Source organism: Cervus canadensis, chromosome 10, assembly GCF_019320065.1.
Source record: "Cervus canadensis isolate Bull #8, Minnesota chromosome 10, ASM1932006v1, whole genome shotgun sequence".
Classification (NCBI taxonomy): Eukaryota; Metazoa; Chordata; class Mammalia; order Artiodactyla; family Cervidae; genus Cervus; species Cervus canadensis.
In genome coordinates, this window is record NC_057395.1 from 41,988,280 (window position 1) to 42,003,909 (window position 15,630).

At 43.6% G+C, this 15,630-nt stretch overlaps 1 non-coding gene across 1 annotated transcript; it reads left to right on the forward strand.

The window, feature by feature from the left end:
* The first annotated feature begins 7,740 nt into the window (after positions 1-7,740).
* On the forward strand, positions 7,741-7,813 carry TRNAS-GGA. The gene has a single exon. It is a non-coding gene; the product is annotated as a tRNA-Ser (tRNA).
* Positions 7,814-15,630: the final 7,817 nt, after the last annotated feature.

Consider the following 15,630-nt stretch of genomic DNA (forward strand, 5'->3'; position numbering starts at 1 on the left):
CCCTCAGTTACCAGGAAATTCTTGGATAAGGCATCTGATATTCTTTCTTTATTTCTGCCTAACATGAGCTGAAAACTCAGTCTCATTTCTTCATCTGAAATATGGGAGAGACACACTGCATTTCACAGCATTAAAAGTTAAAGAATTACAAGCTAAAAATTCAAACAAAATAAATGTTTGATAAGAGGTCAATACAACTGGGTTGGTTGTCTCTAACCCATTTAAGTAACATAATTACCAAATGTCGTTAAAAAAAACAACTAACAAGTTGTGGGCAGAACTTCTGGACATCTGACTCCATGGTTCAATTTCTTCTTACTCCAATCACTGCATGCCTCACACCCAACAAAAACCGTCTAAAATTCGCTAAATGATCACAGAATCCATCCAATGTCACATCCTCATCCTGAAATACAGGAGAGGGGGCAATAAAAGAGATGGGTTTTGCTTTATCTTTTTGTTCGTCCGGGCATCAATCAACCTTAAGCAATAACGAAATCATTTGTCCACTTTGAAGATCACTCGCTACCTAACTGTCTTGGTCATTTACATGGATCTCAAGGAAGATTTAAAGAGTTTCTCACCCTTGTTACTCAGATAAAAGGAAGAACCAGGTGCTGAATTTGGTTGTGCGTGTGTGTGTGTGGTTTAATATTTGATGAAGCTTCCATTTCATGGACACAAGGGTTGCCATGTGAGTTTTATTTTTTGTCTTTTAATTAAAGTGATGCAGATTGAACCAAATATAAAATTACATTCAGATACAAAAGGGAGAAAATATTTATACCCAGAAAAGTAACATACAAGTGTCTGGCCTCATGTACCTCAAGAAACAATTTTTCACGTATGTAGGAAAAGCAATGCACAGCATAGTGGCTTAAATTTAAAAGCACCAGGGAAAGAAAAGTTGGTAAAGACAATCAGCAGAAAAATACAAAAGATCAACCTACCAAAACTGAGGAGGGGAAGATAAGAAAGGATATACATGAATCAAATCCTCATATCACATAGCAGAAGTTCAGTAGAAAATGTAGGAAAATTAAAAAATCAAGAACACTGAGAGACCAAGTTAATTAGAGTTATGAAGGCAATTACTAGCAGGCAGAAAATTGTTTTAAAATCTTTGACCTATTGGTTGTTCAAGAGTATGTTGTTTAGTATCCACATATTTGAGAATTTTCCAGTTTTCCTCCTGTTATTGATCTCTAGTTTCATACCATTGTGATCAGAAAAGATACTCGGTATCATTTTAATCTTAAATTTGCTGAAACTTCTTTTATGATCCTAGAGAATGTCCCGTGTGCACATAAAAAGAATATGGGCAAAACTAATAGTCCATGCTATAGGACAGAAGTGTGTTACCTTTGGGAGGGTATTGACTGAAGGGAACAGCAAGGACACTCTATGAGTGACGTGTACAATATCATGGGCTTCCTAGGTGGCTCAGTGGTAAAGAACTGCCTGCTAATGCAGGAGATGTAGGTTCAATCCTTGGGTTGGGAAGAACCCCTGGAGAAGGGAATGGCAACCCACTCTAGTATTCTTGTCTGGAGAATCCCAGGGACAGAGGAGCCTGTTGAGCTACAGTCCATGGGGTTGCAAAGAGTCCTACACGACTGAGTGACTAAACCACCACCACCACATACACCATCATAGCCTATGTATCATTCTTCAACTTGCTGTTTTCACTTAAGAAAGGTTTGATACATCTCCCTTCTTTCTTTTTTAAAAATATGTATTTATTTGGTTGTGTCCCAGTCTTAGTTGGGGCGCCCAGGGTCTTCAGTCTCTGTTGAGGCCCGTGGGATCTTTTAGCTGTGGCATATGGGAACTAGCTCCCTGACCAAGGATCAGTCCTGGGCCCTCTGCATTGGGAGTGTAGGATCTCAGCCACTGGACCACCAGAGAAGCCCCTCCCCTTCTTTCTTATCAGCACAGACATATGAATCTTCTTCCATCTAATCTTCTGCACAGCCATCCATGGCACAGATGGACTACAGTTCAGTTAGACATTCTTCTTTTGACTGTTCAGTTTCTGTTGTATTTTATGTTTGAAGATTTTTGGTTTGGGGTTTTCTTGTTATTGTTGTTGCTTGGCTCTTAAAAATAGTGCTTCAGTGACCATCTTCAGACAGGTCTCATTATGCGTGTGTGAGTGCTAAGTCACTTCAGCCGTTTCCAGCTCTTTGCCACCCCACGGACTTTAGCCCGCCAGGCTCCTCTGCCTACAGGATTCTCCAGGCAAGAACACTGGAGTGGGTTGCTGTGCCCTCCTCCAGGGGACCTTCCTGCCCCAGGGACTGAACCCACATCTCTCATATCTCTTGCTTGGGCAGGCAGGGTCTTTACCACTTGAGCCACCTGGGAAACCCAGGTTTGGACAGCGAGGAGGTCAAACCAGTCAGTCTTAAGGTCTCTGTATACATTTGTGCAAGTATTTCTCTAGCATGCATTCCAAGAAGATGGATTCTTATTGCCAGATTACCCTCCAGAAACACGGTCCCAGTTACCTGCTTAGTAGTTTCTGAAGGTGCCAACACCCTCCTATTGTAGTATTCAGCTGTACTTCCCCAATCACTAGTAAGGTGAGCATGTTTTCACACCTCATTTCCTAGGTCATCATATCTCACATTTCTGTGCTGGGACAGCACTGTATGTGAACTATTTCATTTTAGTCTCACAACCCATTAATGCCAAGCTAATAAGGAAAGTTCACTATTTCTTCCCAAGTGACAAGATGAGTAAGCTGAGACTTAAAGAAGTTCAGTAACTAGCTTGGATTCACATGTCTCCTAAGTGTTTGTGGCAGCAAAGTTTTCCTTCAGTCAATTACACCATCTCTGTTCACTTGTTTCCAAGTAAGAGGACTCCAACTATGGAGGGAGCCGTGACATGTCAGCTTCAAAACTGCACCTGCCAACCCTCTTTGTAGGTAGAAATAGCCTGGTGAAAGTTCTTACCAAAGAGCTACAAACACAAGTTGGGGCTGGAACTGCCTCCTATAAAGCTCCTTGGAAGGACATACTGATCGGGCTCTTTGCCTGGCCCTCTTCCTTCTCCTTCAGATGAGAGGGCTGCAACTGCATAGCCACAATGTGAGCATGAGGCGTCCTTAAGAAGGAAATGACATTCTAAAATAGGTGAAGTAGAAAGACAAAATGAACCTGAGCATTGATAGCATCGTTGGGCCCATTCTCTTCCACCCTAGACTACCCACTTCTGCAGTTCCCGTTCCATTGGCAAAAAATGTCCCATTGCTTTTCTGCAGTTACTGAGACCTTGATGGAACCAGGATTTGAACCAAAGCCAAACCTATGTTCTTGATCCTCAAACAATGTTGAATCACTCCTTATCCACTTGTAAGGGATGCTCTTGCCGTAGTAGCCACCACCAGTGACCAGGAAAGACTGAAAAGATCTTGCCCTTGCTCTTCCTCCTCGGAGCAATCGGAGTTGCCCATCCTGCTTCCAAGTCACAATTTCAGTCTCATAGCACCAACCGAAGATGTGGTACTTGTGAGGATAGAAGCAGAAATAGCCAACACTGCACCACCTTCTTTATTGAGAATACCTACACAGGGGAGCACAGATTTCTAGAAAAGAACGAAGCAAATGTTTAAAACGGAAAGTTCCGATTCTGGCTTCACCAGTGGATTTGCTGTGTGATCTTATAAAAATCACATCATTTCTTTCTTCCCTTTTCTTACATGTTAATAAAATGGACCTTGGTGCCATAGGCTTGTGTTGAGAGTCCAGTGAAGAAATACACTTTTCAAAAAAAGTGTATTTTTGAAATAAGTGTATATTTGAAAAAAGCTTTTCAAAAAAACAATGCTGCTCTGGAAACAGAAATAACTGTATAAATATTGGATTCCCAGCACATGTGTGCACCAAGCACAGAGAGCTTTGCAGTTATCATCATTGCATAGTAGTGACCCCAATTTTCTCCCTCTCTTTTAGCCATTATGTCAAGGGAGACCCCATGAGACACAGAAATAATGACAGAATGGGGTGACATTGTCACAGTGAGGGGTGGGTGTGCCTGCATGCGTGTGCCCATGTGTGTGTGTGTGTTGAAGATTTATCCTTTTTCTTGTTTCATACATTTCGTGCAAAGGATTGCTGAATATTCATTGATCTATCCCGGATCCACAAGTATGCTATTAGAAATGCATTGCTTATCTATATTTTTGAAATGCTGAAGTAATTCAGTGTTGATCCTTTGCAAGATAGGTTTGCTACCTTTAAACTGAAGTGACAATAACACCCCAGCCGTCTTCAGTTTCTCTTGAGCTGTGCTGATATCCTTGATGCTGCTAACAAACCAGAGACTGCTTGCAAGAATCCTGCATGTCACCATTAAATTGAAAAAGGCCCGAAATTGCGAACTCTCACTTCTGGTGGGGAAGAGAAACGAGAAAAGGGCAAAGTGATGGTTATTCATGAATCACTCAGGCCTGCCATGATAAATACTACTGGTCTTGTTCTCCTCTTCTGCAGGCTCGTAATTTTCTCCCTGAAGGTGTTTCACCTGTACAGGAAGAATTGGGCTGGGGTGGCGGGGTGGGGGGAGGCATGTCTAATAAACCCGATTTTTAAAGCCTCTTAAACCACAGAAGTCTGTGTGTAGGTTACGAGCCCTTCTTTTCACAAACAGCCACAGCTACTCAGGGTCCAGATTATCTCAGCAGACTGGGGATGAAGACACCAGCATGGCATGCCATGTTTGGTCCAGGGCTTTGTGACAACATAGTAATGTTAAAAGAAGGTGAAGCAAACACTTGACGAAAGAACTTTTAAATATTACACATAAGCAGGTCCAGATTTGAGCTTCTGTTGCAACATTAAGTACACAGATCACTCGTCAAGCAGAGATTCTGCCTTTCAGGTGGGGAATGTTCATGCCATTTCCGCATAAAAGGCCAGCATGTTTATTTGGAAAGAAATACATCAGGGCAGAAATAACCAGGAAAAGTGTGGTTTCTGAGTGTTTTATGGCAGACTTCTGAGCGTCCTTTCATTGTGTGAACAGGGAGGTGCAGTTTCTCTAGCGCTGACAGGCGATGCGATGTGACATGTTGGCAAACAATTTGACTGTTTTCCTCTCTCTCCTTATGAATGATATTTATAGACTAAGGCTTGCATTTGGTTCCGCTTTCCCGACACAGTTATCTTCCTGGGCGTGGATTAAATGTAGATCTGGGTGTTGAAAGACATTTACATAAGTGCTATTTGTGAACCGGGGAGGCCAGCTCTTCTATTATCGCCAGAACATTTAAATCTTAATGACTGGCATTGTTGTCTAAAAGACGGTGTTTTTCCTGCTGAGAAACTGCATTAGATTCAAGAAACGGAGCTCATTTCCATTCGCTCAGCAGTCTCTCTAGAAATGACATGCAGTGCTTGAAACTGTTTATTTCCAAATTCAGGCCTCCCTCGCATCACTCATCAGCTTCAATTACCAGTTTTCCGGAGCCGAGCCGTCAGGCAGTCTGACACCAGGGTCCGGCCTAATTCCCACCTTCTCCAGAGTCAAGAGCATAATGTGCGGATGAAAAGGTGCAAAATAGCCTGGACGTCATTAGCATGCAGGGCCCGGCTGTTCATTTGCTGGCTGCGAATGGAAGTTCTGACACTCGGAGCCGCCGCAAAATGAGAAAAGTCCTCTTCAGGGGAGCCGAGGTCCTCAGCGGTGAGGAAAGGTCATCAAAAAGACAGCCACTGCCCTGCTCCCTGCTCTCCAGGACTGCTTATTGATTCCAGGGACACCTCATTACACGCCGGATCAACATATTATTGCCATGTTCTGGGACTGAATTGTTTACAAGTGTCTTTATCAGCGGCAAAGGCCGGCCCGGCGATGCGTGACTACACTCATTTGGCTGTGACCCGCCAATTATGTGTTATCCGATACGCTGGGGGTATCTTGATCTTTGCCCGGGTCTTCTCCCGGCATCAACACAGTCCCATTTACTACTTCTTTCTAACCACTCTTTGGGAAAGTAGCCATTAGCCTGTCAGTGTATAAGAGTGAGTGTGTGTGTGTGCGTGCACGCGTGTGTGTGTGTGTGCCCACACACGTGCATGCGTGCTCTGCTATAGGAAACCTGAGAGTCATTTCTCCAATGGTTGCTATGCATGAGGTTCATAATCAATTGGGAGAAATTATCTCTCCTTCTCTCTTCCTTTCTAACACACACACACACACACACCTTTTTCTTACAGAGTGGAGGATAACCCACACTATTTGCAATCAGTATGCACGACAGAGAGAGCGATGCGGCTTGTTACCAAGCTCCCTCTGCTTCCATCCAGGCCCTATGAGAGAGCTGTCATATTTTCTTTGGGCACAACCTCTGCACACTGCCATTGTCATCTTTCATTACAGACACTTCTATGGCTCCATAAACGAAAGAGGGGAATAGCAACTCGATTAAAAACTCAGTAAGAAGACCATGCAACCTCCATCCTCCCCCCAAACTAGAGATGGCTTCCTCGTTTGGAACAGGGGAATGCAGTGATGCAAACTTAATTTCCATTTTCCTCGATGGCTTATCCCTAGGAACATTGCTTTGTTGCTGTTTAGTCACTCAGTCATGTCTGATTCTCTGCGACCCCATGAACTGTAGCCCTCCAGGCTCCTCGGCCCATGGGATTTCCCAGGCAAGAAAACTGGAGTGGGTTGCCATTTCCTTCTCCAGAGGATTTTCCCGACCCAGGGATCGAACCCACATCTCCTATATTGGCAGGCAGATTCTTTACCACTGAGCCACCTGGGAAACCCGAATATTGCTTGGAGAAGATTTAATGACTGCCACAAACATTTGGACCATCTCAACCAAATACTAATGTGAGCAGAGAGGGCATTTCGTTTCCATCTCCATCCATTCCATCAGGAAGGGCTCCTTAATGAGATTTCCAGTCTGGAGAATATAGTAAAGCAAATGCCAAGAAATTTGCCTTCACTTTTCCTGGAAGAAGATATGCTTGTCAAGGGGCACAGATAACAATGAGGGAAATGAAACTCAAGCATCCAAGTGCCTTCAGAAAGGTGACGTCTCTAAATTCACTGCTTTCCAGCCTTTTCTCAGGTGTGTGTGGTGTTTTTGCTGCTGTCAATGTTTTGTTTCGTTTAGTACTTATTTATTTGGCTGTGTCGAGTCTTGGATGAGGCATGCAGGATTTTCGTTGAATAATGCAGGATCTTTCATTGCTGTGTCCAAGTTTAGTTGCTCTGCAGCATGTGGGATCTTAGTTCCCTCACTAGGGGTGGAACCCATGTCCCCTGCATTTCAAGGTGGATTCTTCATCACTGGATCGCCAGGGAAGTCCAGGGTATTTGTTTTTTAAATTCATTTTCTACAGACATTCCCCGCCCCCCCCCCCCATTTTCAAATCTGGGGACAGGAGGTAAAGTTATCAAGTTATCTTTACTCTTTCTGAAACTGCTGGGTCCAGGCTTCCTGACAAATGACTAACTGAAAAGGCTGAACAAAGGCCCTTGTTTAGAGTGCTTTAGTTCAGTTAAAGAGTCAATGGAGAGATGTTTGCTCCACCAAGTGTTTAAGGATACTGCAAACTCTAGTGTCATCAACCAACAAATAGCCTAGGGAAGAGAAGATGATAGGAAAGATTACTCTGGATTTATATTTGGAGACATGATTGTATGTGGAAGAATTTGGTTAAGGGATAAAGACAGAACAAGCAGGACTGTTTACCAAGGTTCCCATCTGAAGGGGCTTCCCTGGTGGCTCAGACGGTAAAGCATCTGCCTGGAAGGCAGGAGACCCAGGTTCAATCCCTGGGTCAGGAAGTTCCCGTGGAGAAGGAAATCACAATCCACTCCAGTACTGCTGCCTGAAAAACCCCATGGACAGAGGAGCTTCGTAGGCTACAGTCCATGGGGTTGCAAAGAGTCAGATACCGCTGAGCGACCTCACTTTCACATTCCCATCTGAAGAACAAATCTCAATGTGGTTGGGATTCAGAGGATGCCAGAAAGGGATGGCTCTTAATAACCAGAGTGATCCACCAGGAAAGGGTTTCTTTGCTCACTTAGAAGAGATTGTAACAGTGAAGCAGTGTGAGTGACCAGTCAATAGGCGATTGGGAGTTAAATGTTCTAGACAGATGGAACAGCTCCATCCAGGGGCTTCTGCTAATTTTCATAACCAGCTCATTTCTTATTTACACCATAAAATGAATTCCTTTCTGTTATGGCTTTAACCCCTCATCCTCTCTATGAATCCCCCAAATGGGCATCAAAATATTCCCTTCAATTAACAGGATGACCAGAAATCCTAGATCCTCTGAATTTCTCCCCCATCTTTAGGAATCACACATGCCTACATATTGACCATTTTCTGATGGTTAACAGAAAATGCAGACACAGGCTGTAAGCACAGCGGCATGGTGAAATGATGAGATGGTAATTAACACAAAAAAACCTTGCTTTAAAAGTCATTTATTAAATATAGTTTTGAGCCAGGGAAAGTTCTAGAAACTTAACGTACACTTACTCATTACTCACAATCCCGTGACTTGGGTGTGGCTATTCCCATTTTCCAGATGAGGAACACCTTTCCCACATTCAAGTTTCCAAATGTCCCAAGGTCACCAGGCTAGTGACAGAAGCAGAACTGAAACTCAGGTGTGACTCAAGTCCCTGCTGGACAGTCCATGCCTGTCCCAGAGCCGGTGTCCACGACAAAGTCACCAGGCCCATGAAAGTACATTTTCTGCGTGTCAGCCAACATCAACACACAAAAAACTGCTAGGCATGATAATGTACAGACACATTTGATACCCTTAGCCATGAGGTGGGCTGCAGCAAGCCTTCTTTAATCGACAGAACAGAGAAAGTTTTGATCCAAAAAGACAATTCAGGGCATTTAATTAAAAAATGACTTGAGGTTGCATATAGGAGCAACCGTGAGAGTCTTATCAATTTTTAGCCCTGATGCCCACCCATCCCAGTGGTCTGCTGATCTTCCATTAGTGGTTCTACTAAAGGCCCAACTAACACACAACAACATTTATTTCACTCACTGCAGACACGCTGAGTCAGTTTTCCCACAGGCTTCCCCTGCCTTTGGAAACCTAGTGACTAAGGGTCCTATCACATCATAGAAGACTGGATCCCAGAAATGGAGGGGTTGTCCACACTGCCAGGTTCACAGGTTCTGGAATCTTCCTCCCACCCATATTCCCATTTTTCTCAGTTGTCCATGAGACCACTAGCCACTTTTGAATGCCCAGAAAGATGCATTATTCAGAATGTCTCCAGCACACCTGGCCTGGCTGATGTGAGCAAGGTGACTTGTCTTCAGGAACCTCCCTCCTTGGTTCTCCTTCTTTCAGCATCAGTGGCCTCCAATCTTCCAGCACATTCATGCTGCTGTCCCAGCTTCTTCTGCAACAGAAAAAGAAACACTGATTTTATCAGATAATTTTCACTAAGACATCAGAGATTCAAATTTCCATCCCACTTCCCACCACTTCCCATCCATCACCAACAGGTCATACTTGTATTTTTACAAGAGGGCAATGCTTCCCTGGTGGCTCAGTGGTAAAGAATCTGCCTGCAAAGCAGGAGATTCAGGTTCGATCCCTGGATCGGGAAGATCCCCTGGAGAAGGAAATGGCAACCCACTCCAATATCTTGCCTGGGAAATCCCACGAACAGAGGAACCTGGCAGGTTATAATCCATGGGGTAACAAAGAGTTGGACACAACTTAGTGACTAAACGACGACAGCAATGCTTGGGGCTTCCCTGGTGGTCCAGGGGCTAAGACTCCACGTTCCCAATGCAGGAGGCCTGGGTCCCATCCCTGGTCAGGGAACTAGATCCCACGAGCCACAACTGGAAGATCCCTCATGCCTCAGTGAAAATCAAAGATCCTGCCTGCCACAACTAAGACCAGGTACAGCCGAACAAAGATAATTTTTAAAAAAGGAGCAGCGGAATGCTTGACACAGGAAATATTGCCTCCCAGGTAGGGAAGTCTTCTAGGCACCTTCCACGTGATCCCGTCCAGTTACAGACCTGGTGATTTCTGCCTGCAGGGGTCTGTGTCACCAAAGCCTCATGTAAGCTGGGGGGAATTCAGAATGATTAGGTTTTCAGAATAAGCAGCTGAAGACTCTTGATTAATCGACTAGAAATGAGCTCTACTGATCAAGATCTTAACCTGAGGGTACACATCACTGCCTCCATCCAGCCCCTACTTCCCCGTCCTCCCTTTGTCTCTGTACAAACACATATTGAAAGCCCATCGTGTGCTCCCAATAGTACAAAGTGTTCTCGGAACTCTAACCTGATTTCTCTGTCCTCAAAGAGCCCACGATAAGTAGTGATGAAGTCTCACAAGACAGTAAACAATTAAGGACAAAATAAAAAGTGTGTCTAACAAGAGGTGCCCTTAGTTGTTCGGGTGGACTAGCGTGATGGGAAAGGTCTCCTCCATGAGGCAGGACAGGAGTCTGACTTGGGGATCTGAGTAAGTAGAAGAGGGGGAGGGCAGGATAGACCATATCCAGTGGTGGCCAGGTCAGCTCCTCCCACTCCCTAGAGGAGAACCTGTCTCCCACCTTCTTGAATCTGGGTATACCACATCAACTGCTTTAACCAACAGAATGAGGCGGGAGTAACATCTGCAGACTTGCAGTGCTCAGGTCTTACAAGGAGCAGCTTACATCTCCTCTCCTGGGAGCCCAGCTGCCTCCTGTGGGCAAGTCCAGGCAGAGCTACTGAACAATTTGAGACCATATGGAGAGAGTCCTGGAAGATGAGCAGACACCTGGGTCATTCCACGTGAATAAGCCCAGCTGGCATTTCATGGAGATGTGCCCAGCAGCCCTGCCTGAATTCCTGACTCACAAAGTTGTGAAAAAGAATAAATTGCTGTTGTGTTAAGCCCCTAAGTTTGGGGTGGTTCATTTAGCAGCAATAAATAATGGATACAGGGACTTCTGTATCCGTTCTGTATTCACTACTGGTGGTTCAGGGGTTAAGACTCTTTGCTTTCAATGCAGGAGGCACGGGTTTGATCCCTGATCAGAGAATGAAGATTCTGCATGCCCATGCAGTGTGGCCAAGAAAATTTTTTTTAATAAATAACTAACAGATACAGTGGGGGAAAAGGGGAGGACACAGTGCTGAGCTGTTTTCCACATATGAAGAGCACAAATAAAATGAGAATGAATTCACAGAGTGTTTGGGGGGTGCCCTAAATTGAGTAAACCAATCTGGCTAAAGCAGCCATTTCAGATTAGCAATTAGGAGAATGTAGATCCATAAACTGGGCCTGGATAACTTTAATGTGGGAAGGGGATCTTCTAGGCCCTTCATCAATGCCCTCTGTAACAGATGCGCTCAATGCCCCATCAGCAGACCCCTGTCCTTACGCTTCATTGTGCACCAGCTCAACATTCAGCCACCAGTACCGGCATTTCATTACTTGTGTGTCTTTTTGTTGTTTGGCCCCTGAACCCCACCTGCCTGTGCAACAGGCCAGAAATACTGGGGAAAAGAGACCCTGTGAGATGAATGACTGATGGGAGTTGATACATAAACATCTCAACTTAGGTGGACTCACTCTAAGGCAGGTATTCTACACTGGGTCCCAGAGTTCCCTTGGTAGAATTAAATCTCAGTTGTCCACAATGGTAGCTTGGTTCATAATACACTCTAAGGGTTGTCTTTCCTTCCCTGTCATTCAACCCTGCTTCTTGCTAGTATTTCCTGAGATCATCTCCCAATAAACTGCTTGCCTTTGGAGAAACCCAAATGAAGATACTCTCATTTTACAGTTAGGAAAAATAAAGCCAGGATGCAGATTCCTCTGAGTGAGTGCTATAACAAAGTGAACCAAAATATGCAGTTTTTCAAACCAAATAGAAATTTATTTCTTTCCAAGTAACAGTCCAGGGTGAGAGAGCTCACTCTGCTCTACAAAGTCATCTTACAAACCCAGGCCATTGGCGGAGCTTGGTCACCCTCGATATGTGGCTTCTATTAACATCATTCCCAGCCAGCCCGATAGAACAGGAAGGTGCAAGTATGAGATGATGACTATTCCCATCACTTCCGCTTGCCTTCCATTGGTGAGAACTTAGTCACATGGGCCAAGTGCAGCTGCAAGGGAGGCTGGGAAATGTAGTCCAGATGAGCAGCCATATGCCCAGCAAGAAGAGAATAAATTTGTGATTTGTAGCACACAGGAATCTCTGACACAAGGGTATTGTGTGATTGCCCAAGTGCCTGCAGCTAGTTAGTGGACAGCTAGAACTACTAGCCTCTGCCCTCCTTTCTTTTTTTTCCCTTCTGCCCCCACACTGATTCCAGCCCTGACTGTGGCTGGTCTCAAATGTTATGCTTAATAAGAGTCTGATGTGCTGCAGGGTCCACCTCCCCGTGTCACAGAGTCAGTAAAGCAGAATGCTTTTGGAACCCCTCTCGAGTTCAGTCCATACTAGGCTGCTAGATTGAACTTTCAGGACAAGTCAATTGGCATAGGACCCACAGTCTCTACTGCCTGTGACCCTCCCTTCTAAGCAGAGACAACCAGCCTCACTGTTAGTCCATGTTGGCCCTTAGTACAAGTTTTTTAAAATTAATTTTTATTGGAGTATAGTTGATTTATAATGTTGTGTTAGTTTCAGGTATGCAGCAAAGTGAATCAGTTATGCATATGCAAATATCCACTCTTCTTTAGATTCTTTTCCCATAAAGGTCATTACAGAGCACTGAGTCGAGTTCCCTGTGCTCTATAGTAGATTGCTCTTCGTTATCTATTTTATATATAGTAGTGTGTATATGTCAATCCCAATCTCCCAATTTACCTGTCCCAAATTTCTAAAAGTAATAACAATGGTCCTCCCTCTTCCTCAAGGAAATTGACTGCCTGCCATTCAGCATAACAATGTCTTAAAAACCATATAAGTCTACAATGGCAGTGATGTGAAGAGCACCCTGGAGTTAGGTGAGGTTTTTCAAACTGTCAGTTGTATCACAAGTCCAGGTTAGGGAGAGAAAAGAAATAACCGTGGGTCTGGCTGACATCTGTGATGATCACGGACATTTTACAGTCATCTCTGAAGAACTCAGACTTGTTCTTGGTTTGCCATTATCCATATACAAGCTAAGTGGTGAAGCTTTTTCCTCTTGAGCATGGTATCAGCTCATTGCAGCCCACCCAGCATCAACACCCAGCACAGGTCACTGAAATACTGAAACAGAAGAAAAATGAGAGGAGACGGGACTAAGTGAATGCTGTTCACAACTTTTACATGCTAACCTGTATTTTTTGAAATTCAGTTTTTCACTAGAATTGGGTCATATATGTAAAAATTGTCTCTTTTTTTAAGGGCAGTGGAAGCAAATGACTTGAAAGAATTTGTTTGATGGCTCCACACTGTTCTTATCCCTCAAACTTAAAAAGTAAACCTTTTATTCTTGATAGAGCTAGCACTGAGTTTTTAAATCATTAATCTGCCGCTTAGCCATTCTTTAACTTCTCTTAAGAATATATATATATATTATATATTTATATTACAGTTAAGTTGGAAATAACCAGGGTGTGTGTTGTTTAAGTTATTGACCATCACCTGTTACTGTACATCCAATATTTTCAGTGCAAGTATACATGGGTGCAGTTACCTTTGAATTGAACTCTACAAAGTCAGGTGGTACTCTGGATTTTTTTCCCCCCTAACAATTTCCCATGATGCTCAGCAAAAGCCTCCAAATGCAAACCCCAGTCTCATTTGTGTTGAAAGTATGTGTCTAATCACCAAGAAGCCAAGCATTTATCAGGATAATCCTTCCAAACTCATCAACTTTAATGGTATACAGACGGCTTTTCTGGAGAGGGCTCATCAGTTTTAAAAAAAAAAAATTCTCAAAATGTCAGTGTTCTGTGGCTTTACTTAGAGAGTTAAAAACATAATCAGAGTTCCCTGCCTTCCTGTTTAATAGCCATTTTCTGCCTATATACTGCTTTGAAAAATAGTCAAACAAATGTAAAGAAGATAAATATCAGGCATAAACGAACTACCGCCAAAGGGGATAGGTTGGATGCATAAAAATGAGTAACATCAGAGCTACAGATTAAGAAACTGAATATGTTGGTGTTTAAAATTAGAATGGTTCCCCAAAGAATTGATAATGTTCCATTTAAGAAAAGAAATGTTTTCAAATCACTCCGCTGACTAGAGAAGTCTGAATCAAAGTCAGAAATTAATAAAAAAGATGCAGACAGAGACCCCCCCCCCCCAGTCATAAACAACAGAGCCGATTTGTACGCTTATAAAAAGCCTGCAAGGCCTGGCAGTGTCTATAGTTCTAAGGGGGAAAAAAATTAATGAAATGCAAGAAGAAAATGGTAAAAATAGAAATGAAGGTACTTGGTAGTGGTGCTATTGTATTCTTGTGACACAGTGACTTGTTTTCGTGGAAAGTAATTCCTCCATTGAGCCCAGGCAAGCATTGTATTCATTGTAAAGTTGTATATTTAGACCTATAATCTGAAGGGTTTGCCTGTATTTAAAGCTCAGTGCTACCCTAGGCTCATTAGAGTACAAGGACAAAGCTCTATCATATTACTGCTTTGACACCACTCAGAACTTCAGAGTAGTTTTCAGTGGCTTTAAGTACTTATATGGTCAGCAATGCAGGAAATAGAAAGTAGAATACTGAATGGGTGCAGTGTATACATCAAACGTGTAGGTATGTATAGACAGAGATAAGGATCCTGGCAGAACACCCTGTTACAGTGAAGTCGGCGCAGAACAATTCCAGGATATAGACAGACATGGAGTAAGTTGAGCTGCAATGCACAGCTTGCAAAAATTAGAGTAGTCTGGGTCCCATTCAAGATCAAAGGGTTCCTTTCTAGACCCTATATCAGGAACAGGACTCTGTGATGGGTGGCAGAAAGATAAAGGAACGTAATCACAGCCATGATATCTTTAGTGTAGAGACAGGGGAAGAGGAGGCAATGTGTCAGTTCAGGTTTGTTTCAACAAGGTGGCATCATTCTGCAAGTGTTGTTTTTGTTGTCATTTGTTTTTTAATTATGGGCCAACTCAGTGTTTTGGCTGACATGCTTGTGCCTTGTGGAAAACTGGTTTGGGGTGGGGTGGGGGGGCTGGGATTGGATGTGGATGAAGGTAAGAAGAAGACAGTGTGGTCAGGAGGAGAAATGGGAAGAAATCAGGTAAGGACTTGAGTACTCCAGTCAAAACAACTCACTCCTGCTGTGAAAACTCAATTTGTGGCTTATGTATTTTATTTTTGCAATAAATAATATGCATAGATAAGGAGACCATTGAAAGGTACAAGAGGCGACATGGTGAAAACCTGTCCCCTTCCCACCCACCTTCCTGGTTCCCCCACCATGACTCTCCCCTGCCTTGTAAATATTTCCGTGCACAAATCCAATTGCTCAGTTTCAATCCACGATGTTAAAGGAAAACAGTCTCCACCACCAGCCTCCTCACCCCCCAGTCCCCCTCCAACACACATCCTCCCTTCACTCTATCCGCCTCCCCAGGACGTCTTTCCATCTCAGGGTCTTTAATACACGACCTACCCGCACCCTGACGACCCAGGCGTTTTTATTTTTTATT